Raw genomic sequence first — 26,437 nt, forward strand, 5'->3', positions numbered from 1 at the left:
TCCTTATGTTATCTTGTTAAGTGAAACAGGGGTTGCTGCTATTGAAGCAATTGTTATGGTGCAAGTCATAAGGTATTTAAAAAAAATGAGCAAATGAAAAACGACAAATGGCCTAAGGTTGTCTTCAATGACATATTGTGCAAAGAAAAAGAAGACATGGATGAAAATAACAAAATGGTTTAGTAAATGGTGTATTTTCTTAACAAGTGTCCCATAAATTGTAAAGAGATAAAAGATTTTGCTATGGATAAGTTCCACAAGTGTACTTTGGATAAGGAGCTAGGAGAAAGAAAAATTACAATATTGAAGTGTTTAATCCCACTCATAATCATCATCAAAAAGTGTACATAGAGGCCAATATTTCTTGGAGAGCTAAAATTCTTATTTCTCAGTTAAGGACTAATTCTCATCAACTCTGTTGTGAAACATGGCGTTGGAAAAGGCCAAAATAAGTGTGGAACGAGAGAGTATGTATGTTTTGTTCTTCCAGAAAAGGGGAAATAGAAAAGCATTTCATTTTAGAATGTGAGGCCTTCAAGGACAAGAGGGAAAGTTATGTAGATATTCTGGTAGATAGCTCTTGGGATAATCTATTTAGTGAGGGGTTTGTTAGGAAACCAAGAGTGTTTATTGTGAGACTTCACGGGAAAAGAGGTGATTACATAAACCAAAGGAAGAAACAATATTTCCGATAGGCTATGTTTAGCCTCATAAATGTTAAAATAAATTTTCCTTTCTTTTTTTCTTTCTTATTTAAAAAAAAATATGTGTCAATTCAAGATTAAGCGTATAAACATTTCCTCAAATAAAATTATAAAATCATCAACAACTAAAAACTAACTAAATTAACCTATTTTATAATACTTTTATTTAAAATTAACTTTATTATTATAACCAACAATTTTATTTTTTTTTATTTAAAGATATTCATATTCTTAATTTTATTCACTTTTCTATAAACGAAAACGCCACTTTAATCATAGATTTGAATCTCAAAAAAATTTCAAACTTCCCCCACAACCTTTAACTTACATGACTAATTTTTAACTTTGACCCGATTATATTGCCAAAAGTGTTTCAATGTTAAGGTATTCGTTTCGTGAGTGATATGTTAATAGCAATAACAACAACATTTTGGTACTTCTGCTAATAGCTAATACAAAAATAAAACTAAAAGCCAAATTATATTATTAAAGTATATTATATTATGTTCAACAAAAATATATCATATTAAAAATAATATATTAGAAAATACATAATATTAAAAATATATATATTATAGTAAAGTGATATTTATAATAAAATAAATATATAATGATAATTAAATATACATATTAATCGTTAAAATAAATAAATTAAAAATAATAATAAATATCAAAAAATTAAAAATTATATACATAGAGTGTGAACAATGGTTAAACTTGCCAAGTAGATATTTTTCTTACTACTGCCATTTTTAAAAACTACATGTTATTAATGACACTTAATTAATTTTTTAAAATGTTAATTTGAAGAGTATATTTAAAATTTATCCATATCCACACATAGTAGTTATAACTCTTAAAATTGGAATTTTAATATGCAATATAGTCTAGCAAATCTTTCAAATAATAAATAATTTTAACATAAAATGTTGATGTTTGGATAGATCATAACTAGGAGTTTTGATATTTCGATAAAATAACAAGTGGGTTTTTCCATAATTGAACATAGAGAATTTGATTTTTTAAACTTTATGGAAAACTATAAATCCTATATGACAGTTCAATTGAAGTGCAATCCACTTTTATATATCAATCTATTCAAGCACAACACATGAGTTTGATGTTAAATATGTAAGTTTTAATTTTTTCAACTAATTTAAATTTTCTTTAATACATTTTCTGTTATGAAACCAAATCACAAAAATAGAAGAAAATACAGATCAATGATTTGAAAATCAACCTCTTTGAGGGGGCAACCTTCTTCTACATCACATATATGAACAATTATTGGATGATACAAATTACAAGATCTCCTTGGTATATATGGGAGTCTAAGGGGTCATAATATAATCAAAGTCTATATAGCATTAAAGGTAAGGGCACAACAATAACAATAGCAGGCTTCTATGCGGCACAATAATCGTAATACGGGGGTTACATGCGCACCACAATAACAATAAGGGGGCTAAACTAACAATAACAATAAGGGGGTACACTAGTATTACAGGGACCTAACATGACACTCTCCTTTAAAAAAAGTGATGTCCTCAACAATTGAGTAGTTTTGGATTCTTATGTATAAAATTCTCATCCTCCCATGTCAAATCGTCAGTGGGTAAATTCTTCCACTTAATGAGATACTCTGAAAGTGATCGATTTCATAGCTGTCGGGTTATTGTTTCCTTGACTTCTTCAAGCTCCAACATGATTGTCCCTTCCTCATCAAGTTCTGGCAATATTGTTTGAACTAGGAGCTTGTCACCGATAACCTTATTTAAGCATGAAATATGGAAAACTAGGTGTCCTCATGGAGATGGAGGTGTTGGTGTTCAGATATGAATGATAGAATTCACCATTTTCCACATTAATTCTCAACTTGGGGCTCGTCTGATTTTTTCGAGGCTACCGTGCAAAGTCTATGCATGGCACAGTTTCCCTACCCAACATTGAGCATTCAATTGATGATATGGCAATGTGTAATAGTAAGAAATAATAGTAACAATAATCAGGGTAACAACAAATTAAGATTCACAGCAACATAAACTTAATGAACCATTACAACGATAAAGAAATAATCATGACAGAATAAATCTACACACACTGCTAATCCAACAGCATCTGATCAGGATAGTGGGCCCAACTCTCCGATCCGGGCCACGGAAAAGATCAAAGACTATTTAATACTTCAGAAGATCAAGATTGCATTAATGAAAAAGGAAAATATGGAAGTCTATTGTTACATTAAGAGCACTCATGTCTCTCTCCCTCTAGCTCTCTAGATAGCGTTTCTTCCTCTGTAACCTTACTTATATATTCTAATATTACAAGATCGTTATCGATGATTTCTAGAGATTACGACAGTTGTCTGCCTACAAATACACAACGATCGTTGAGGTAGAAACAAAATAAAAAGATAGGAAATGCATTGGTCCAAGAGTCTCTCACCAGTTGAACATCGTTACAGCCAGCATCTCGAGATTAGCATTGCCAACTCATCAATAACCATATTTTGATTATAGACTGTTGATCATCATCCTTTCGAATCTACAAAGAAACACGACTTAGCAAGTCACATAAGCAACGCTCCCATAGGACTATGCTTCATCAATTAATATTTCACAAAGACATGATGAATAGATATAACTTCTTTGCTTGAGATAAAAATTAACCTCACAAAGACATGAAATAGTTGAAGGAAAGGGATAAAGAGGCACGTAAAAAGTAGGCAAATTTAGCAACCAAGATCTCCCCGCTACTAGCTTTTCTGCATGTCCTGATGCATCTTTCTTTCTGCGTGGGTTTGGGTTGGAACCACTATGGTTGGAATGAAGTTGTGCAAGGTCGTATCTCGCAGTGATATCTATCCCAGGAGGTTTGAAACCAACAGTACAAATGACATCCTTCCACCAATCTTCGGCTGTCACATAGGTTGGTGTGTATATTTCAAAAGGTAAACAAATAATGGGAAACTGAAATCTCAAACCTATCCACTAGGTCCCACAGTGTCGGATGCATGTGATATATCACGGGATTTGCTCCAAAGCTCGAGCAAAATTAGGGGCCCCAAAAGGTTCACGCATCTGAGTTGCTAATGATGACAACATCCATTGTTTCTAATAGGCATCCTGGGCTTCCTCCTGACAAGTAAGGATCTGCCTCATACACATGTCAACACACCATTTCTGTGTTGTCAACATCTAGTCCTTTCGTCCTTCTAGCTACATAAATGTTTGATGTCTATTATAAATATCCATTGATTGAAAATGTTCCATTGTGATCACAAGTGGTTGATTTTCTTGATTCTCTTCGAATGCGTCAAATGATTTCTTCCATTTAACCTGATTAATCATGAAGGAAGTAAATGGTCTTAGATTAATGTCTCCCACATATGGTACTGGATTGAATGATTGATCATTCTCTAGGATGTAATTATGCATATAAAGTTCGCACATCAAGTGTTGGTTCAGTAGATTGTGAGCTCTCAAGATCAGCAGGAACTGGATAGCATCTTCTACATTGTGGATAATTTCATGGTGGGTACTTTCCATAGACATAAACATATATTTCTCATGAGGAAACAAAGCATAGAAGTTAGCAGGAGGTTGGAAAACCATTACCTATTTCAGTAGCTGAACTTGCCCTTGTAATTCTTCAATCTTCTACTATTGTTTTTCTTTCTTCTTCTTAGATTTTTCTATCTCGGTGACATGATCAACCACCACTTTTCTACTTGTTCCTAAATTCCTTTCACTTCTTTCCGGTGATCTTCCAAAGAGATAGATCCATACTGAAGATGAGAAGTAGTGGTTCTCCATTTCTGAATTTCTGTGGTCAGCAGAAACTCTCGAGACTCAATCAAATGCAAAAATGACTCGGTTTGTGTAGCTACTGAGGTCGTCATATTTTCTTCAGTCTATACTGCTAACAAAGATTTTTTAGCTCCAGGGGTTGTGATAGCTTGACCGACATTCCTCTTTTGCCTTCTCACTCGTCTCCGCAAGCATAATACTTGTCTCCTCAACTTAGTAATTTCCATTTTTAATTGCATGTTCTCCCTAAATAGTGACCAGTACCTAGTCTTGGATAGGGGCCTTCCTTTTTGCACATTTTTCAACGAATTCCTATTTAATAACGACCTCCTCCATCAGTCTCACAGTTGGTGTTGGGTTTGACAGACTGACATCAATGAATTATTCAGTCGGTTCCTTTTTTACCCTTATTTCTTCCACTTATTCAACAACTCGGGGAGTGGCTTCAGTGCCTTCTTCTGCAGGTCCTGGTACCTCCACATTTCCTCCAAATGGCTCAGGAGCCACTGCAGGTTCCTGAAGAGTAGTATCATCAACATTTTCTTCTTGTGGCTATTTTGTTGCCCTGTTTTCTCCTTCCACTTGCTCAAGAATTGATTATGACCCTTGCAGGTCAGTACCAACAACCATGTCTCTTTCCAACTGCTTAGGGGTTGACACTGGTTCTTGTGGAGCAGTGTCAACAATACCCCTTTCTTCAATCTTCTCACTAGTCGACACTGGTTCTTGTGTGACAGTGTTGATAATAATTTATTCAAATTTCTCATCAGTTGAAACTGGTTCTTGTGTAACAATGTCAACAATGGTTTCTTCGAATTTCTCATTGGTCAGCACTGGTTCTTCTGTAATAGTGTTGACAACAATTTCTTCAAATTTATAACTAGTCGGCACTATTTCTTGTGTAACCATATCGACAATAATTTGTATAGCTTTTTCACCAATCAACATTAGTTCTTGTGTAATAGTGTCAATGGTAGCTTCCTCTCCAATTGGATCAGCAGTTGACACTAGTTCTTATGGAGCAGTGTCAACAGTGGTGCAATTGGCTCAGCAGTTGAAACTAGTTCTTGTGGAGTAGTGTCAATAGTGGTGCTTTCTTCTACAAGTGCTCCTACAAACTTCAATATTGGAGGATAGATTCTTTCTCTTACTATGCGGGTAGGAGAGCAGAATTTCCTTGCCCCTTTTAGCAGGGAAGAGGGGAGCAGAGAATGAGGAGTAACCTCCTCAATTTCCATTCTTTCAACACCTTCTGCCTCAGTTTCTCCAATTCTGTCTCTATCCCCCGTATCGGCTAGTTTTTTTTTCATTTCTTCCTCCCTTCCTTCCTCTACTTCTTACATCGCTTGTTCCCCCATTTCCCCCAATTGTTTGGTAGTTGACATTGGTTCTTGTGGAGTAGCATCAACTGTGGCTCCTTCTTCTTCCAACAATTCTTCCTCATCCCTTATTGGCATCATAGTAGCAAGCTCCTCTTCTATTAGTTCAAAAAATTGTGGCCAGGTTACAGTGGTCTGTAACATAGCATGCACCACCAACAACTTGACAATTCCATGGTTTATGAGGACTGCCAATATTTGGTGTGACCAACATGCAGACTGTGTCGTTAAATTAAGATTGTTCCACATGAAAAATGGAATATCTAAAGAATGCAATTAATGGGACTAAATACATGCTAGATGCTTAAATTGATATTTAAACAAAGTAGAAAACCGACCTTCACAGTTAATGTATCACATGACAAAATATTCAACCTTGGCTCATGGATGTGGTAATGATTTTTTGTCATATCCTCTCCCCTTTTGAACCATGGTTTCTCATGCCTATAAGAACAATTTCGATAATTTGGGCAAGGGCGTTTTCCGAGCAAACCATTTCTTCCCTCCTTCCGGTAATTCACTAACAGTTGAGATAATCTCTTTTGTTATAGGAATGTCTAGCTCGTGGACTTTGGAATAATTCCATTCCAAATTTAATACAAACTCAACTATTATGGCTTCATCGAACCCCTACAGCCTCTCAAATTAAATGTGCCATCTGGCATCCTAAAAAATTTGCCACACATCCAGGTGATGTCGAACCCGTACTGTATCTTCTGGCTCCTGCCTAGCAGTTTCACCACCCATTCTTCCATTTTCTCTATAGCAGCACTCAGAGTAGCAGCAAAATTTTGAGGGGGGTTCGCTAGTCGGTAAAGTTTGTGGTGACAGGGACAAGAAGGAATGCGGTAACAAAGAAATCTGGAAAAGAATTATGGGAAAACCTATGGTAAATTCATGATAATTATGTTAATTAATCTAACGCATTGGAAAAGGTTACAAATTAATGTTGTCGTAAATGATTCACATTTCAATTTGTGTGGATAAGTGTGTAGGGTATGGCGGGGTTTATGGATTGATACAGATTACGATGGTAATAATCATGGGATGTACAAGTTGAAGCGAGGTTTAATAACAATGATGACATGCCATCATTGGTATTAATTATGATACCTTTTCTATTAAATGTGGTACCTCCTCCCAACTAAGGTATGACCATCCTCGGTCATGGTCGGTAATGTCATAAGTGAAATACCATTCAAATCCACGGATTCGGTTGGAGACATACCTGCTGACTTACCTTAGCGGAGTATCAGCATGGGTGGAGTAGCAACATCAGCGAAGTAACAACACCGGTGGAGTGACAACACCAGTGGAGTAACAACACCGATGGAATAAGAACACTGGCAAGTAAAAAAATCAATGGAGTAAGAACACCTACAAGAAAAGGAGTATTGATAGAGTAGCAACAACATTTTATTATATATATATATATATATATATATATATATATATATATATATATATATATATATATATATATATATATATATATATATATATATATATATATATATATATATATATATATATATATATATATATATATATATATATATATATAGTATTATTATTATTATTATTATTATTAAGTAATAGGTGCAGAGGAAGAGTTCTCTGCACAAACAATTTCAAAACTAGAATTATCAGAGAAATGCTTAATAAAGGAGTCCCTAGAAGTTGGACAGTGATACAATCTAAGGCGATGTCCATTTACAAACAAAGGAGTATGTGCCTCATCGATTGTTACAAGTTTAACAGTCCCATTATCAAACACTGTGTCAACTTCATACGGTCCCATCCATCTAGAGCAGAGCTTTCCTTTAAAGTCCTTGAACCGAGAGTCATAGAGTAATGCCCAATCTCCTTTTTGAAACACCTTTTTCTTGATGAATTTGTTGTGCCACTTAGTTCATTGCTACTGAATTGCAGTAGTATTCTATACAACTATCAAATGAATTTCATCTAACTCATTTAGTTGTTCCAGTCAGTGTTTCTGGGTTGTAGAAAGATCCAAACCTACTTCAAGAGTTGTCCTAAGCATCTTAATTTCGAATTCCACTAGAAACAAAGGGGATTTCCCATACACAAGCTCATATGGTGAAAATCTTGTTATATTCCACCATGTCGTTCCATATGCCCAAAGTGTTTCATGAAGTTGATCGGCCTAGTTTCGGCGATGGTCTTCTACAGTCTTCGTGAGGATATTCTCTAGTACCTTATTTGTGCTCTCGACTTGACCATTCACCTGGGGAGGATATGCAAAAGTCACCCTATGCTTGATTCCATACTTTTTCATGAGTGCTACTATTTGATGTGATGTGAAATGTGCCCCTCCATCTAAATCAATCTCTCTATGAGCTCCATACCATGCGAGGATTTCTTCAAATAAAAAGTTTGATACAACCTATTCAGTAGCCTTCGCAACAGCTTTTGCTTCTCCTTATTTTTTCACTTAATATTTGCAGACAACAATATGAACTTTCTAATGTGAAGGAGGATTGAGTGGCCCAACGAAATTGATAACCGATTTCTCAAAGGGATTAAGAACTAATTGAGGTTGTAGTGACATCTCATCTCACCGACCAAGCTGACCCATATGTTGGCAACTATCGCACCCTCGAACATATTTCCTAGCATTACAAAAAATATAGGGCAATTAGTATCCCATCTATAATAGCTTATGACCTATCCGCTTGTCCACAATGTGCCCTATGCAAGGGACATCATGGGCAGCTTTCAAAATGTCATAGATGTCATACTCACTTACACAACGCCAGATTTGTTGGTCAAGTCCTGTATAGAAGAGGTATCCCTCTATCCATGAGTAACGATCACTATGATGGATGATTTCTCGTCGTTCCTTGTATGAAAAATGATGAAGTATTTTTCGTGTAACAAGATAGGATATAAGGATCACTAAGATTTATCCAAATTCCAGTTTTAGATAATGATTGATTCCACACCCTTGACCTATTAATCTTCCATTGTCTAGTTTTTGGCACTAATAGATTCCCAAACATTAATTGGATTAAACTCCACACTCTCTCCAAATTTTGGTGTTCGTTTGTCTATTTCTCTCTTTACAAATGTCCCAAATCAAGAAATTTGGGAAGGAGTTCCAAACCTCACTCAGGATTGGATTTTGGAAAGGGTCAATTTGCTAGCTTTCAATCGTCTAAATTATGTACTCATAGACTCTATCCGACACTCTAAAGAGGGTTTGCATCTCTATCCCATAAATAATAGGCTACTTTGCAATCGTTGAACAGGTGATTTGTCATTTCTCCTTCAACTCTGCACATCATTCAAATAGAGAGGCCTTTGTATCCTTTGCACATAAAACAATCCTGAATTAGTACTTTTTGTGGGACGTCAATCAAAGAGTGGATGATATTTTGAGCTAACAGTGAGAATTCCAAATCTTACCCCTTATTTCTCTCTTATCATTTGTATGCAAACCAATTGATATCATGTATATGCAAACCAATTTCTATCATGTAGGCTTGTTTGACCTTAAAATTTCCATCGTCCTATTGGCCCTATCTGAAGTTGTCCCAACTAGACCAAGTCCTTATTTGTCAGGAATTTAGTTGAATCTCTGTTTCCTGCATAGATCGTGCATCCCATTATTTCCAAACTCTTTCCATTATAGCCTTTGTCTAGAAACACTCTTTCCAATAATCAAAAACCTTTGTCCACCTCTTCTGGATCATAAAGGCTTTAGTTTGTTCACCTCGATTTAGTTTGACAGAGGGAATTTTTTTTAGGATGTGTTCCTATTCACGAGCACATCAACCCAGAACAGAGTTGACTGGTTAACTAGTTATGACTGTCGTCTATCAACCCTCGCAATTATTATTTTGATTCCATGCATGTTGCAAATAAGCACACTCTCTAATTACTTTGTTTGAATTTGTAACTTTTTTTGCACTTTTGTGGAGCTTCCCAATATCTCCAAGCTCACAATTAACCAAAGTGTACAGTGCACTTCCAAAACAAAAATTCTTAATGGAATTTCACATTGATAAAGATGTTGTAGCCTCCTATTACAAAAATGCTTAAATCAACCAGATTTCTGTCCATCATTGTTGGATTTGATAAAACAGTGATCCTCCTCTAGAATCAAACATGCACAAAATATTTTGCCTAAAAAACCTGGACTGTATGAAAAACTGGGAAGGAACACTATCTATAAAGATTATTTTTAAACATGATAGTAGTTGTCGACTAACACCTACAACTAATTGCCATAAGATTTTTAGAATTGTTTTCATCATAGAGTTAAAATCATAGTTCCCAATAAAATTGAAACAGATTATAGTCAGAGTTGACAAATGTTGGCTTGATCATTATGCAAATAATCCAATCAACCTCTCGTTCAATTTGTATTGTTATATGGCTATGACTAATCTTGTACTACTTTTCAATTTACTCTATTACCCTTTGAAAAACCATATCAGCATTTGCATCTGGCTGAATTTTTACATGGCATGCAAGTATTTCCTTATCAATATACTCTATTAACCTTTGAAGAACCATATCAACATTTGCATCTGACTAAATTTTTACATGGCATGCAAGTATTTCCTAACTGTAATGACCCAAATGTGGAGTTGTTGCACAGTTAAGACACCAAAAATTGGACACAATCCTTATTCAAACCTTGTAGAATCAATCGCATGAGGTGCACTCACCATCAAAAATTATATCATATGCTTCAACATCTTTAACTTCTAATATTCTTCAACATCTTTATAATGATCCCCAGTACAAGTACTGAGAAAAACTATGTACATATCAAATCAATTATTTTCTAGTCAGGCTTTACCCAAATGACTAATCCTCCAATCATGACTCCAATACTCTGAACCAAATAGCCACAACAAAACAAGTTGTCAGAACTGCATTAGTACTACCAAGGAACTGTGTGGCTAGTAGACCAGCAAGGGTAGAGCTCTGCATTCTGGTACAAAATGAAATAGTTTTGCAAACACTCTTCTTTCTTGTTGAACAATAAGAAACAATCAGACAATTATGTTCCACCAAGACAATACGAAACGTATTAACTTTTTGTCTGAAACTGTACTGATGTCTCTTTCCCAGATTGATATGTGTAAATAGAATATAGAACACTAGTATTTTTATGGAGATCTTGATTCTGATAATGAGAGATCCTTGCAATGATACTGATTAAGAGAGTTCTAGGGCTCAAATTATATACATTGTGTGTCTTGGAGATGTAAACATAGTGGAGGTGTGCAAACAAAATTTTATGATTAATGAACAACCATTTTTGCTCATCAGTAAGGTTGATTTAGTGCAAAATGAATGGAGTTTTCATAAAATTAATGATGCAAATTTGTTTTAGCTATTGATACCTTCAACTCTTGTAAAATTATTTAAAAAAATCTAGTTGGAGAATGTTTTTATGACGCTGCAATTGATTGGAGACAACAAAATTTTCAATTTGTGCTTGTAGGGGTTTTCAACCTTATAAGAGACAGAAACAAGCCTTAAATCATGGATATATTTTCTCTTTCAAATATTGTCCTTATTCTCATCTTTCATGTGCATTTCTGGATGAAGGCAGTGATGGGAGGCTGCAACTATGTTGCATAATTTTGGAGCACCAAATGATTTTCTCACTTTTGCAGCAGTTTTAACAAGTAGAGAACTAGAGTTCTCAAATACCCTCCAAGAGAGTGTTTGTCCCCCATATGGAGCCAAGTGCTACCCCTCAAAACTGTATGTGCATTTTGATAGGAGTAGCATAAGGAAAAATAAATATATATAGATATATATGCAAATAGAATACACGGCAACAGGGAAAACTGTGAGACATATCTAGTTGATGAAAACATAAGTAAAAGATCTCTAAAAGCTTAGATAAAATGCATTTATGAATCTGGATTAGATCCAACTTTTGCAAATGATGCTGACAGAATACATTGATTTGTCTATCCCTAAGGAAGTAAGGCTACAGGATCCTAGTTATTAACTAGAGATACCTACAGGAATGATGATTCCATTCCTTAATTCTTAATCATGTAAGACTAGTTTCAGGCTCAAGATAATATAGTGTTTCCTTGTCCCTCAATTCAGCACAAAGATTCAATCCAAAATCTATGCAGGGGATTTGAAATGGCAAAATAATAGTATGGAATCTCTGCTCCTTGAGGATAACATCACATGAATCCATGAAGCCTAATAGAGATATATTTGAGACAGATAGGCCCAAAATAGGCTTCATGGCTTCATGTGCCATGAAGCGGACCCACATCAAGCCTATTTTGGGCCTGTCTGTCTCACTAGATATCTTTGTTAATGAATGCACTATTTTACATGCCAAGTCAACATGAAAACATGCAGAGAAGGCCCTGTTAATGAGCCTGAGTTCATGCCAAATATGCCCAACAACAAAGCATAGCCTATAAGGCTCTATTTTTGGGGTTTTATGGCATTACCCAAAGCATCAAAGTGCACAATTTTGAGGAGCATTTCCCCTTTGAGTGACTTTTATTATTATTTGGGGACCAAATATTATTAGAAAACTTTTATCAAGCATCTCACATACATTCCAGGGCTCCCTATCTAGAGAGATACTGAAGGTTAATGAAGATTGGGTCAAAGGTTTAAAGGCTCTATTGGAGGAAGCAGTCTACCCCTCAGACATATTCCAAGGGTGCATCACTGCATCACCTTTGAGTGAACATAAATCAAAGTCAAAGCACAAAGCTTTAAAGGCATCTTGATTCTAAGGGTGGCTAGAGCCACCATGGACCTTCTTTGCACACATCTTCATGAGAACCACTCCCTAAGGATGAGGAATGCATAGTTTATGAAGTTTATTTTGCAAGAAATTATGATATGCTAGTTGGAAGGAGCAACTTATCTCCTGCACATATTCCAGGGGTGACATGTGGCAACTTGGTGGAGGAATTCCATTTGTCTATCCCTAGGGAAGTAAGGCTACATGATCTTAGTTATTGACCAGAGATACCTACAGGAATCATGGTTCCATTCCTCAATTCTTAATGATCTAAGACCAGTTTCAGGCTGAATATAATCTAGTGTTTCCTTGTCCCTCAATTCAGCACAAAGATTCAATCCAAAATCTATGCATGGGATTTGAAATGGCCAAAGAATAGTATGGAATATCTTCTCCTTGAGGATAACATCACAAGAATCCATGAAGCCTAACAAAGATATCTTTGAGACACACAAGCCAAAAATAGACTTCATGTGCCATGAAGCAGACCCACATGAAGCCTATTTTGGCCATGTCTGTCTCACTAGATATATCTATTACTGAATGCAATATTTTACATGCCAAGTTAGAATTTAAATGTGCATATAAAGACATGTTAAGGAGCCCGAGATCATGGCAAATTTGACCAGAAACAAAGGAAAACCTATAAGGCTCTATTTTGGGGGTTTTCTAGCATTACCCAAAGCATCAAAGTGCATAATTTTGAGGAGAATTTACCCTTAAGTGACTATTATTATTACTTTGGGACCACATATTATTAGAAAATGTTTATCAAGCATCTCACATTCATTCTAGGTCTCCCTATCTAGAGATACATTGAAGGTTTATGACGACTGGATGCATATGAGGCCACATACAACCATTGCTCTCATAAGAGACAACATACGCATTAAGTTCCCACAGACACCAAATAAAGGAGTTCATCAGCATAAAAAACACTTCAAACTTTCTATTTATTTCCTTGCAGCAATGCATATATGAGCCTCAACCCATTCCTTAGCTTCTCTTATTATCACAAGTCTGGTTCATATGGAATTTGGGTGCACCAATTTCCATTTGTTAAAAAAGAAAGTTGTGAGAAAGAGAGATAATCACCTGATTTCGAGGCACAAACCATCTCAGAATGAAGTACACTAAGGAAAAAGGAAGAATCATGGGAGCAATAACAGAATAGCATGGACCAATGGTGATAATCAACATGTCATTTGGAACTCTAGTAGCCAGTTCAAAAAACATTTGTTTGAAATATTTTCCACCATTAAAGGATGGTGCAAATAATAAGCCCATAATAATATTAAGCCTTATTTCTATGAATAATGCATCAACATTGCCTCAAATGGATGAAGAACATTCACAAAATAACAAATTTAAGTTAATCTGAATAAACATTGTAGGAAAATTTAAACCTTATTTCTGTGAACAATGCTTTCTCATTGCCTCAAACAGATGAAGCAAACTCACAACATAACAACTTTAACTTAATCCTAAGAAACATTGCAAAAAAAAGGGCATAAATATACATTATTTCAATCAAAGATAACGATCACAAACATATGTTTCATGTTGGCCCAACTAAACAAATAAAAATTGCTAGTAGCCACTGTATATCATATTCATATGTGATATAGAAAATAAATAGAATGAACAAGAAGTAGAGGATATAAAAGATAAACAAACAAGAATGACTCTCTAGGCTCCCATGCATCCTAAACTATGTTACAACAAAGAGCTTGATCTGTGCTCATCTTGTGGATCTTGGAATGCTTGTATGTTCCTATCAAATTGAAATGACATATTATTGTTACAATGATGGGAAAAGCAGAAATAGTCTCATGACTCTCATATGTGTGTCATATCTGGTTTTGTACATAGAAGGAATTGGAGAAACAAAATTAGGTATGGTTAGTCAAGAAAAGGATGTAGTAATATAGGTCATCCTTGAGGAAATGGTGGACTAAGCATCCTCAAAATTATCAACCTCATAAAACCTATCCTCCAAAAATAGACAAGGAGGTGTAAAAGCCTCCACAACTGAGGATAAGCTTGGAACTTTCTTGACATCATTGCAAGCCACCTCCATGGAAGTGATACAAAATGAGGTGTAAAATCATTTCTTACAAACATAGCCAAATACCAAAGTTACAAGTGGAAGTGGATATAAACAAATCTGATAGAATCCTAGTGTGCATATGAGGCCACATACACCCATTGCTCTCATAAGAGCCCACATACACATTAAGTTCTTTCACACACCCTACTCCAAGGCCAGGGTGAAAGGAGAAATATTTAAGAAGACCCATAAAAGAACAATTCATTTATTGACATGTATCCCCTAAGGATGGTATAACCAACCCCGCCTGAGAAGAGTTGTGGTCTGATCACCTGCCTTACGATTTTGTGTCGCCTTTCAATATTAGTTCTGGTCACGAGCATGTATACTTGAGATTGGGTCGACTACTTTAGATAGGGTAAACTATGAGGGTGAAAGGTAAGTATCTCTAGTAATACCCTTTGGATGAGGATCCTGTATATGAGATTTCCTTATGACTAGTAATTTCCTTACCACCTGACAGAGAAAAACTAGGTGAAAGGGCTATCTAGTAATTCCCTTAGCATCTGAGCTTTTTGGCCAAGGACTAAGGGGGATCTTAGATATATAAATCTCTATGAACAGATAGCAATGATATATCTTTGTTACTAAATGAAATATTTTAGATGCCAAGCCAGCATGAAAACATGTGGAGAAGGTGCTATTAAGGAGCTTGAGTTCATGCCAAATATGACCAGCAAAAAAGCATAGCCTATAAGGCTTTTTTTGGGGTTTTATGGCATTTCCCAAAGCATCAAAGTGCACATTTTTTAGGAGAATTTCCTTTTGAGGGACTGTTATTATTACTTGGGGACCACAGATAATTAGAAAACTTTTATCAAGCATCTTCCATACATTCTAGGCTCCCTATCTAGAGAGATAGGGAGGATTCATGATGTTTGGGTGCATATGAGGCCACATATGCCCATTTCTCCCATAAGAGGCCACATACACATTAAGTGTTTGCACACACCAAATAAAGGAGGTCATCAGCTTAAACAACACCTCAAATTCTCTATTTATTTACCTTGCAGCAATGCATATATGAGCCTCAACCCATTCCTTAGCTTCTATTATTATCACATGTCCGGTTCATATGGAATTTGGGAGCACCAATTTCCATTTGTTAAAAACAAAGGAACTTGTGAGACAGAGAGAGAGTTACCTAATTCCAAAGAATAAACAATCCCACGATGTAGTACACAAAGGCAAAAGGAAGGATCATGGGATAAATAACATAATAGCATAGAGAAATAGTGATAATCAACATGTCGTTTGGGACTTTGGTAGCTAGTTCAAAAATAGTTTGTTTGAAATATTTTCCACCATTAAAGGATGGTGCAAACAATTAGCCCATAAGAATATTCAACCTTATTTCTGTGAATAATGCATTAAAATTGGCTCAAATTGATGAAGAAAATTCACAAAATAACAACTTTAAGTTAATCTCAATAAACATCGTAGGAAAATTTCAGCCTTATTTCTATGAACAATGCTTTAGCATTGCCTCAAACTGATGAAGCAAACTTAATCCTAAGAAACATTGCAGAAAAAAGGGCATAAATATACACTATTTCAAGCTAAGCGAACAACCACAAACAAATATTTTATGTTGGCCCAAATTAAACAATTAAAATCTCTAGCAGCCATTGTATATCATATTCATATGCGATATACAAAGTAAATCGAATGAACAAGAAGAAGAGAACATAGAAGATAAATAGACAATCATGACTCTCTAGTCTCCCGTACATCCTAAACTATGTTACAAAAGAGAGCTTGAGTTGTGCTCACCTTGGGGATCTTGGAACGCTTGTATGGTCATATCAAAATGAATGACATATTATTCTTACAATGATGGGAAAATTAGCAATAGTCTCCTGACTCTCATGTTTTTGTCATATCTGGTTTTGTACACAGAAGGAATTGGAGAAACAAAATTAGGTATGGTTGGTCAAGAAATGGATCTAGAAATAGAGATCATCCCCGAGGAAATGGTGGACAAAGCATCCTCAAATTTCTCAGCATCATCAAACTTGTCGTCCACAAATACATAGGGAGGGGTAAAAGCCTCCCCAACTGAGGAAAAGATTGGAACTTCCTTGACATCATTGCAAGCCACCTCCATGGAAGTGATACAAAATGAGGTGTAAAATCATTTCTTACAAATAGAGCCAAATACCAGAGTTACAAGTGGAAGTGGAAGGAGCAAGGGAAAATAATAGAATATCTTGATTGAGAAGTACCCAATCATTGTAATTTGGGAGATAAGCAAATTTGACAGAATCCTAGTGTGCATGTGAGGCCACATACGCCCATTGCTCTCATAAGAGGCCACATACACATTAAGTGCCCTCACACACCTAATAACCTCAAAATTTATTTTTATTTACCATGCAGAAATGCATATATGAGCCTCAACCCACTCCTTAGCTTCTCTTATTATCACAATTCTAGCTCATATGGAGTATGGGGGCACCAATTTACATTTGTTAAAAACAAAGAAAGTTGTGAGATAGAGAGAGAGGCATAATATTTCTGAAGCACAAACCATCCCACAATGAAGTACATGAAGGAAAAAAGGAAGGATTATGGGAGAAATAACTAAATATCATAGAAAAATGGTGATAATCAACATGTCATTTGGAACTCTGGTAGAATAGCCAAAACCACTAGGAACCCAAGCCTCTTCCACCTCTGCTTCAGTCTTAGAAAGAAACTTTCTCTTCATATGGTATATCACTAGTGACACCAAGCGAGAAATTTCAAGCCCATAGCCTATAAAAACCTATTTAAAAGGAAAATTAACATATGAAGGAAATTTGACATAAATACTTGAAGAACAAAACCCATCTCATTCATAGCAAACCAACAACAAATTCTTTTAGAGACTGAAAACTAGAAAATGGTTTCATTAAATTGGAATGGAAGGGAAACCCAGCTTACATGAGTGAAACACCTCAAAATTTATGTTTATTTACCTTGCAAAAATGCATATATGAGCCTCAATCGATTCCTTAGATTCTCTTATTATCACAAGTCTGGTTCATATGGAATATAGCGGCACCAACTTCCATTTGTTAAAAACAAAGAAAGTTGTGAGACAGAGAGAGAGTCACCTGATTCCGAAGCATAAACCATCCCACAATGAAGTAGATAAAGGAAGAATGAAGGATCATGGGAGAAATAACAGAATGCAAAACCTAAGATGAAACCACTGCAGAAGACCTACTATTGCAAATTATAAATGTTGTTGCAACCTGAGATTAAAGGCCTGGTTCGACTATCCAAATGCAGATCGTCGCCCCATTTGGCGAGAAGCCAGAGCTCGCAAAGGACTTCTTTAACCATTCCTTGGAATCGAATACCATTCTACATGGAATTCGTAACTACATTTCCCAAATTGAATGGTTGAGCCTTTTTCAATCGTCTAACATATAATCTTATGGTGCACAATGATGATAGGTGGGCAAGAGGTGAGTTGATTTCAAAGGGGAACGCATTACGACTTAATTATTTTGATTTATTATATCAAATATTTTATTTTATATATTTTTATTTTTAAAACTTAAAAATAATGTTAATAATTAGTATAAAAGGTTTATCTTATTTGTTTTTTATAAATATTAGTAATCAAATTATTATAAATTGATAAGTTATGATTTTTTTTAAGAGTGGAGATTTGTATATTATGTTATGTGGAACCTACTCTTCCAGCTATATGAAAACAAATGGACAAAATTATTTTTTTTCAAGAACCTAGACTAATCTAAGACAGAGACAATAATTCCTCATATCTAAGCTGACATAATGATTATAGTAATAATGGAGAATGACAAGAAATTTAAATAAACAACAAAATATTTTCACCCATTGTTTTGTTCATTCTTCCAACGATGCCTCCAACAGATAAAAGCAGTGACTAAATGTAGCAAGCAAGGTTCCACAAGTGGTAATGAAGGCGTATTTATTTTGATTGGATCCACCAAGGTAATCGTGCTGCTCCATTGTATATAACAGCTAGATGCATGATGATTTCTCTCATCCATCCAACTGCTGGAAGCATCAGGATTCAGATCCTCCACATGCAACTGTGGAGTGAGGAAAGTAAACGATGAGTTAGTATTCGTGAATTCACATACACACCAAAATTAATGTAAGGTTATGTTCTACTCCACTATATCGATTGAACCATAGTGGTGAATAAAAGAAAAGAAATTAGGAAGCACGATTTCTCTATTCAGCGCTTTCATATTGAAATTTCTTTTTATTTTTCTTTTTTTTTAATTATTTTAAATTAAAATTCTTTTACATAAATTTTACATTTTTTTTTTTGGTGATTTATATTTTTAAAATAAAATTTGATAATGTTAACTAATCTTTTGAGATATTGTATATTATTAGTTTATAGTTGATTAGTTTAGATATCTTTATTTTACAGATATCAAAACCACCAAATGGTCATGAACTGGTAATTATCCTTTGTTTGTATAAATGTTAAATCATTTCACTTAATGATATAACAATTTTATTGTGGAGTTTAATAGGTTTGTATAGTGGTATTGGAGCAACGAGGTTTGGAAAGCGCTAGAGTAATGATACATAATGTTTGGTTTGAACTCCAATGATGCGGGTGTGTTCCTACTGTGGTTGAGGTGGACAACATGTGGTGATTTGCAAAGTTGGTGCATGTTGACCTAGTGTCGTTGACAGCATGCAATACTCATGGTTTTGGAAACCACCCCGACACCACATGTCATGGTATTTGAAATCGATGTGGGTGCCCCCATAATTAATTGAAGTCGTTGATTGACATGCTGAACGATTTTGTCAAAACTCTCCTCGAGACCACTTACTTTATTAAGATTTGGAAAGCCTTGTGCCATCATATACCTTTGGATACATCTGAGCCAATCTAGATGGTTGATTGAATTTGGTCATTATGCACATGTACAGTTGTGAGGTTTACTAATTCAACGCAAACTGATGTGTATTACCATTATGGGGACCTACATATATATATATATATATATATATATATATATATATATATATATATATATATCCTGAACAAGTTTTGACAACCTCATTTAGGACGATTAGTTTACTTTTTTAGATGCAAGTTGCATACATATATCAGATATTTTTTTACATAGTTGATTGATTAAAGATTGAAGTGAATCAAATTTTCTAGAATTTTTTTAATCTATTTTTATAAAAATGACATCCATAATTTTTCTTGTTGGAGTAGTCCTTTCTGGGAAAGAAAATTACCTAGAATGGATAAGAAATCTAAAGAGTGCATTGATTTTTAATGATTTGTGGCAAGATGTTTTTCAAGGGAAGAAAGACAGAGAAGATAAAGAAATTGCACAAGAAGCTTCAAAAGATGAAAAAAAATGTGCCATCTAGAAATTCAAGAACAGTAAATCCTATGCTATTATAACAACATGAGTCTTAGAAGAGGTAATAAGATACATTCATTCATGTAAGAAATCATATGAAGCATTATAAATTTTAAAGTACCTCTATGATTCACACTCAAAATTAGAGATTATTCACTTGTTATTAGATTTATTTAATTTGGAGATGAAGGACAATGATCCAATGAGATTGGCTTCTAAAATTAAGGCTATTTTCCATGATATAGAAGCCACATGTGTTAAAGTAGACTTACAATTAACTTCCTTCATCAAGGCCCTGCACCCTCCATATTCTCACTACTTGGAATTTCTCCAACCTAGTGGACAACTAAAGGACATTACTTTTGATAAACTAGTGAATAAAAGTGCAAAAAGAGAAAATATTTTTGGGAAGAAAGAACTTTTTTCTAATTCAAATATAGAAACCTTGTGTCATGCATAAAAGGAACAAAAATCACAAGATGGATCTACAAGAGGTGGAAATAATCCCAGAGGGCAAGGTAGAAGAAACTTTAGAGGCAGGGGGAACAATAATAACAACAATGAGGGTGATAGACAACAAAATGACTAGACACAAAATAATTTTCAATCTAATAAACCAAATATTAGATGTTATATATGTGGCAAAATTGGTCATAGTTCAGTTATTTGCATGGTTCTTTGGGATAAGATTAATAATGAAAAGAAAGAGCCAACTAATAACAAGAAAGAGCAGCCACCTTATGAAAAAAGAAAAACAAATGAATATGCCCATTATCTAGTTTCTCGCTTCAATTTCAATATTGATAATGTTTTTAATACTCCATTTTCGTCATGGGAGGATAGTTGGATTTTAGATTCAGGTGCTACCAATCATATGACATTCTGAAAATATATTTTTTTGAAATTTTCAGTGATAATGTTGATGGTGTTGTATATTTTTTTGATAAATATGAAGTTAAACCATCAGGAATTAGATCAATTAGATTGAAGATTCTGTGCATTTAGTAGATTATGTTTTAAAGGATGTTCTTTATATAGAACAATTTCAGAGGAACTTAATCTTCCTCATTCATATCAAACAATAAGGGAATTCCATCCATATTTATGATGGCATTACTGAAATCCATAGAGAAAGTGATAATTCAGTACTTATGGCTAGCCTTGAATAAGGTACATTGTTGAAATTAAATAGTACTCCATCTACTACAAAATTTGCTACAAATTGAGCTCTATTAGTGCAACAAATTAATCTTTTGACTTCTAGTTTATTATGGAATGCAAGATTTGACCACATCAACTATAGAAAAATTAGAATTATGAAAGAGCAAGGAATTAAAGGTCTTCCCACTATTCCAAGAAAGCTCACACCATGTGATGCTTCCATTTTGGTCAAACATTGTAAACATTCATTTCATAGTTATGTTTCTAGATCTTCCAGAAAATTAGGTCTCACACATTCAGATTTATGTGGACCTATGTCCTTAACAATTCCCAATCAAAATAAAAATATACTCACCTTTATTGATGCCAATTCGAGGAAGTTTTTGGTTTATCGTTTGAAGGAAAATTCACAAATTTTTTATATGTTTAAAAAATTCCATGCTATGGTTAAAAATGAATTCAACAGAATATTGGTACATTACAAACATATAATGGAGGTGAATATACTTCTAAATATTTTGAACAATATTTAAGAGATAATGACATCAAACACCAAACTACTATTCCATATAATCCACAACAAAATGGTGTTGCAGAAAGGATGAATAGGACTCTTCTTAACATGGTTATATTAATGATGTTTTTCAAAAATATCAAGTCAACATTTTGGGCAGAAGAAGTACCCTGTGCAACATACATTAAAAATATATGTCCTTGTTCTATCATCAACAAGAAATCACCATATGAAATTTGGTACAACAAGTTACTAACATTTCAACATTTCAAAGTTTTTGGATCTACTTGCTATGTTCTTATTTCTAAGCATCAAAGAAACAAATTTTATGCGAGAAGTCAGAAGTGTACTTTTTTTTGTTTATTCCAGTACTTCAAAAGCATATAGATTATATGATGAAGAAAACATGAAATTTAATATTTCCAAATTTGTCATATTTTTAGAATCTGCAAAATATTTTTGTATTGTTGATAGACAACTTTCTCATTTAGAGAAATTTACATCCAGGAAATTTTATTTTGAATCTGAAAATACAGTCCCACATATTAAAGGGGGGGGGGTTCCCATTCTGGATCAGTCTATGGGTTTTCCATATTTAATTCAAGAAGATGTTTTGTTGAGAAAATTTTGGAATATAACGTTGTTTCTGCAGAGTCAAAAAGTGTTCCTGAAGAACCCATACTTCAAGATGAGCAAACCTCACAACCACTTCAAAAACCTTTGAGAATATCCACTTTTATTCACAAATTTCCATGGAAATATGATGATTATGACATAGGAAACTCTTCTACATCTAATCTTTCTCATTATTGTGAATATAGTTATTCCACAATGAAATTAGGTGTTTTGAAAAAGCTAGTAATTGTCATGAATGGAAGGATGTAGTGAGGAAAGAATATGAGACCCTTATAAAAAATGGCACATGGAGGTTGGTGGATCATCCTACTGGCATCAAACCCATTTGTTGTAAATGGGTTTATAAAGTCAAGTATAAAGGAGATGGTTTACTTGATAAATACAAGGTTAGACTTGTAGCTAAAGATTATGCTCAAAAGGAAGGTGTTGATTATATAGATACTTTTGCTCCTACAACAAAATGTGGCACAACTAAAACTTGGTTTTATATTGCAACACAAAAAGGATGGAAGGTACATCATATGGATGTGAAAACAACATTTTTGAATGGAAATTTTAAATAGGATGTCTACATGTTTCAGACTGAGGGTTTTGTTGTCAAAGGCAAAGAAAATAAGGTGTGAAAATTAGTAAAGGAATTTTATGGACTAAAACAAGAATCCCATGCTTGGTATGAAAAATTAACTGAACACCTCCTTAAGTTGAATTATAAATTTTTTTACTTAGATGATGCAACTTTATTTGTCAAGAAGATTGGAAAATTTGTTGTATATCTAGTTGTCTATGTTGATGATTTGGTGATTATAGGGAACAATGATAAGTATAGTGTCTCTTAAAAGGGAGCTAGATAAAAAATTTGACATGACAGATTTGTGTTTGTTGCATTATTATTTAGGATTTGAAGTTGATCAACAACCCAAGCATATTTTTATTTCTCAGAAGAAGTATGATGGACAACTATTAAGAAGATTTGGAATGTAGGATTGTAACCCCATTTCTACTCCTATGGAGCAGAATTTGAAACTTACTTCCACTAAGGGAAGTGCATTTGTTGATCCAACAAAGTACAAGAAACTTATTGGAAGTTCAATTTTTTTAACGTCTACTAGACTTGACATTACTTTTGTTGTAGTTCCAAGTTCATGCATCAGCGTTGTGAAGGTCATTGGAATGAAGAAAAAAGAGTGCTAAAATAATTGAAGGGTACTCAAACATTTGGCATCAAATACATAAATTTTTCAAATTTCCATCTCATTGGATATTTAGACTCTGACTTTGATGGTGATAAAGAGAGTGGGGTCTCTACTTCTGGTTATTTGATGAATCTTGGATCATTGACCATTAGTTGGACATCACGCAAGCAATCTATACCTACTGATTCTAACACCAAAGCTGAATATGATGTAGCAAATCAAGCCACAAAAGAAATCATTTCGCTTCACAGGATACTTGAAGACTTGCAGAGAAGAAGAAAGATTCAACTCCTTTATTTGTTGATAATTCTTCTGTAGTTCAATTGGATAAGAATCCAAAATTTTATGATCGAAGTAAGCACTTTAACATGAAGTATGACTTGATTTGACATTATGTAGAGGCCAAATTTATTCATCTAACACATTGTCCTACTTCAGAATAGATAGCAGATATATTCACCAAAGCACTAAGATGAGAAAAGTTTGAAAAGTTCAGAATGTTACTCGACATATTAGATGTCCCTTTAGATTAAGGGGTAAATGTTAACTAATCCTTCGAGATATTGTACATTATTAGTTTAGATATATTTGTTTTACAGTTAACAAAACCACGAGACATTTGTGATATGGTAACTATCCTATGTTTGTATAAATGCTAAATGATTTCACTTAATGAAATAACAATTTTATTGTGGAGTTTAATGGGCATGTACAGATAATACAGTTTCATTAAAATTTGATAATTATTATTTTTATTATTATTTAAAATTAGATATTTTTTTTAATTCAAAATATTTCATATATATATATATATATACATATACTGCTTTTTAATATCGTTTTAGTAAAACTTATATTAAAAATATAGATATTCACAATACATTCAAGAAATTCATTTATGTTTGATGCAAGATTATTTACAAGTCAAATTCACTTTTGACTTTATTAGATCAAAACCCATATACTGAAGGAGTTGGTTCCCTAATTTATTTATAAAGGAGGTTTGGTTCCTAAGTTATTTAAATTTGTAATATTTTTCCCAGCTATAATCTACAAGAAATTTAATTTGTTAGGAAGTTAGTCAAATTTGGTTTCTATGTTAGATGGATAATAAAGTCAAATATGATATTTTGTTAGACAATAAGAAATAGATTTGGTTTTTTCAGTTTGTATGAGAACCTTATTAAAAAGAGAACTCTTACACAATAATTAGATTTAGAGAAGGAGAGATTTGGAAGGATCGAGAGATCTGTTCAAAGGGAACTATATTTGATTATATAATATGTTATATTCCCTTTCATTATAAAATGAATGTCAAGTATATAATTCCTTATGTATCAACATAGATCCATCTAACTTTGAATCTACCAAGTATCGACAGTGATCAAATCTCTCAAGATGCAAACCTATTTTTGAGTGTAGAACTTCAAGAAAGGTTTGCACCTCAAGAGATTTGATTCCTTTCAACTCTTGGTAGATTCAAAGTAAGATGGATCTATATTGGTTTTGAGCAACACTCTCTTTCTCTTTATATATATACACACACATATTGAATATTTTTGTTATTAATGTTTTTTCCTAAATGCATATGGTTAATTCCTTTTATTATTAATTATTTTTAAAATGTTAAATATGAAATACACAATAAGCATTAACAAGATTACAAATCTCCCTCATACCTTGAATTAGAAAGCATCTATTAATATAATAATATCTCTCTCTCTCTCTCTCTCTCTCTCTCTCTATATATATATATATATATATATATACATATATACATATATACATATATATATATACATATATACATACATACATATATATCTATATATATATATATATATATATATATATATATATATATATATATATATATATATATACATATACATATGTTTGATGTTAAAATCTTTTACTCAACATGCATGATGAAATATTTTATATATAACCCATATTAAGCATTTCATTATTATTAATATTTAAATATATATATATCAACTCTTCTTAAAAATAAAATAAAATGTAATGAGAAGTGAGAATATAAGATAGTAAAATATTTTTTCATAAATGACAGTAAAATAGTTTTGCTATTAAAATATGTATATATGTTGAATATTATATGTAAGCTAATCTTACTATGAATTAAACTTCATGTAATATCAATAATATTATTTTCAGCTCAATTCCATCTTAAATAGTGAAGAAAGTACATATCTCCTTCATACTAAAAAGTAATTTTTTTTTTTTAACTTTTAATTATTTTATTTCTTTATATAAAGGTGATGTAAAATTAAGGTTTAAATTAAAGTATTTTATGTATTGCTAACGTAATTTTTCTTGGTTATTACTATTTTAAATTTGTTAAGTAAGTATTGCTTTATTATTTTTAATGTAAAGGTAGGTGATAACATCTCTCCCATATTAGACTGTAAACAGTCTCTTAGTGCAATTATTAATCCTATACTTGTGTAAGATTTTGTGCAATATTCCAATTGACTTAGTTGTAGGGTAAATAGAGAAAATGAAAAGTTTGTTCTCTATGGTAGAATCCCCACAAAATCATATTTAGTCAATCATCGAGTTTTTTTAATATGTGTGTATTCATAAGGATGAGAACCTTTCCCCATCAAACCCATTCCCATTTCATCCCAGTCGTCGACCATTGGTCTGTTGAAATCACCTATACATTGACAATCAAATAGTTGGGCTAAGATCCAATAAAATCGTGTTAACTAATGGAGTGAGAACATCAATATATATTCATTTGCAGTCCCA

Source organism: Pinus tabuliformis, chromosome X (assembly GCF_031772625.1).
Source record: "Pinus tabuliformis cultivar Carrire ecotype Pingquan chromosome X, CPIR1, whole genome shotgun sequence".
NCBI lineage: Eukaryota > Viridiplantae > Streptophyta > Pinopsida > Pinales > Pinaceae > Pinus > Pinus tabuliformis.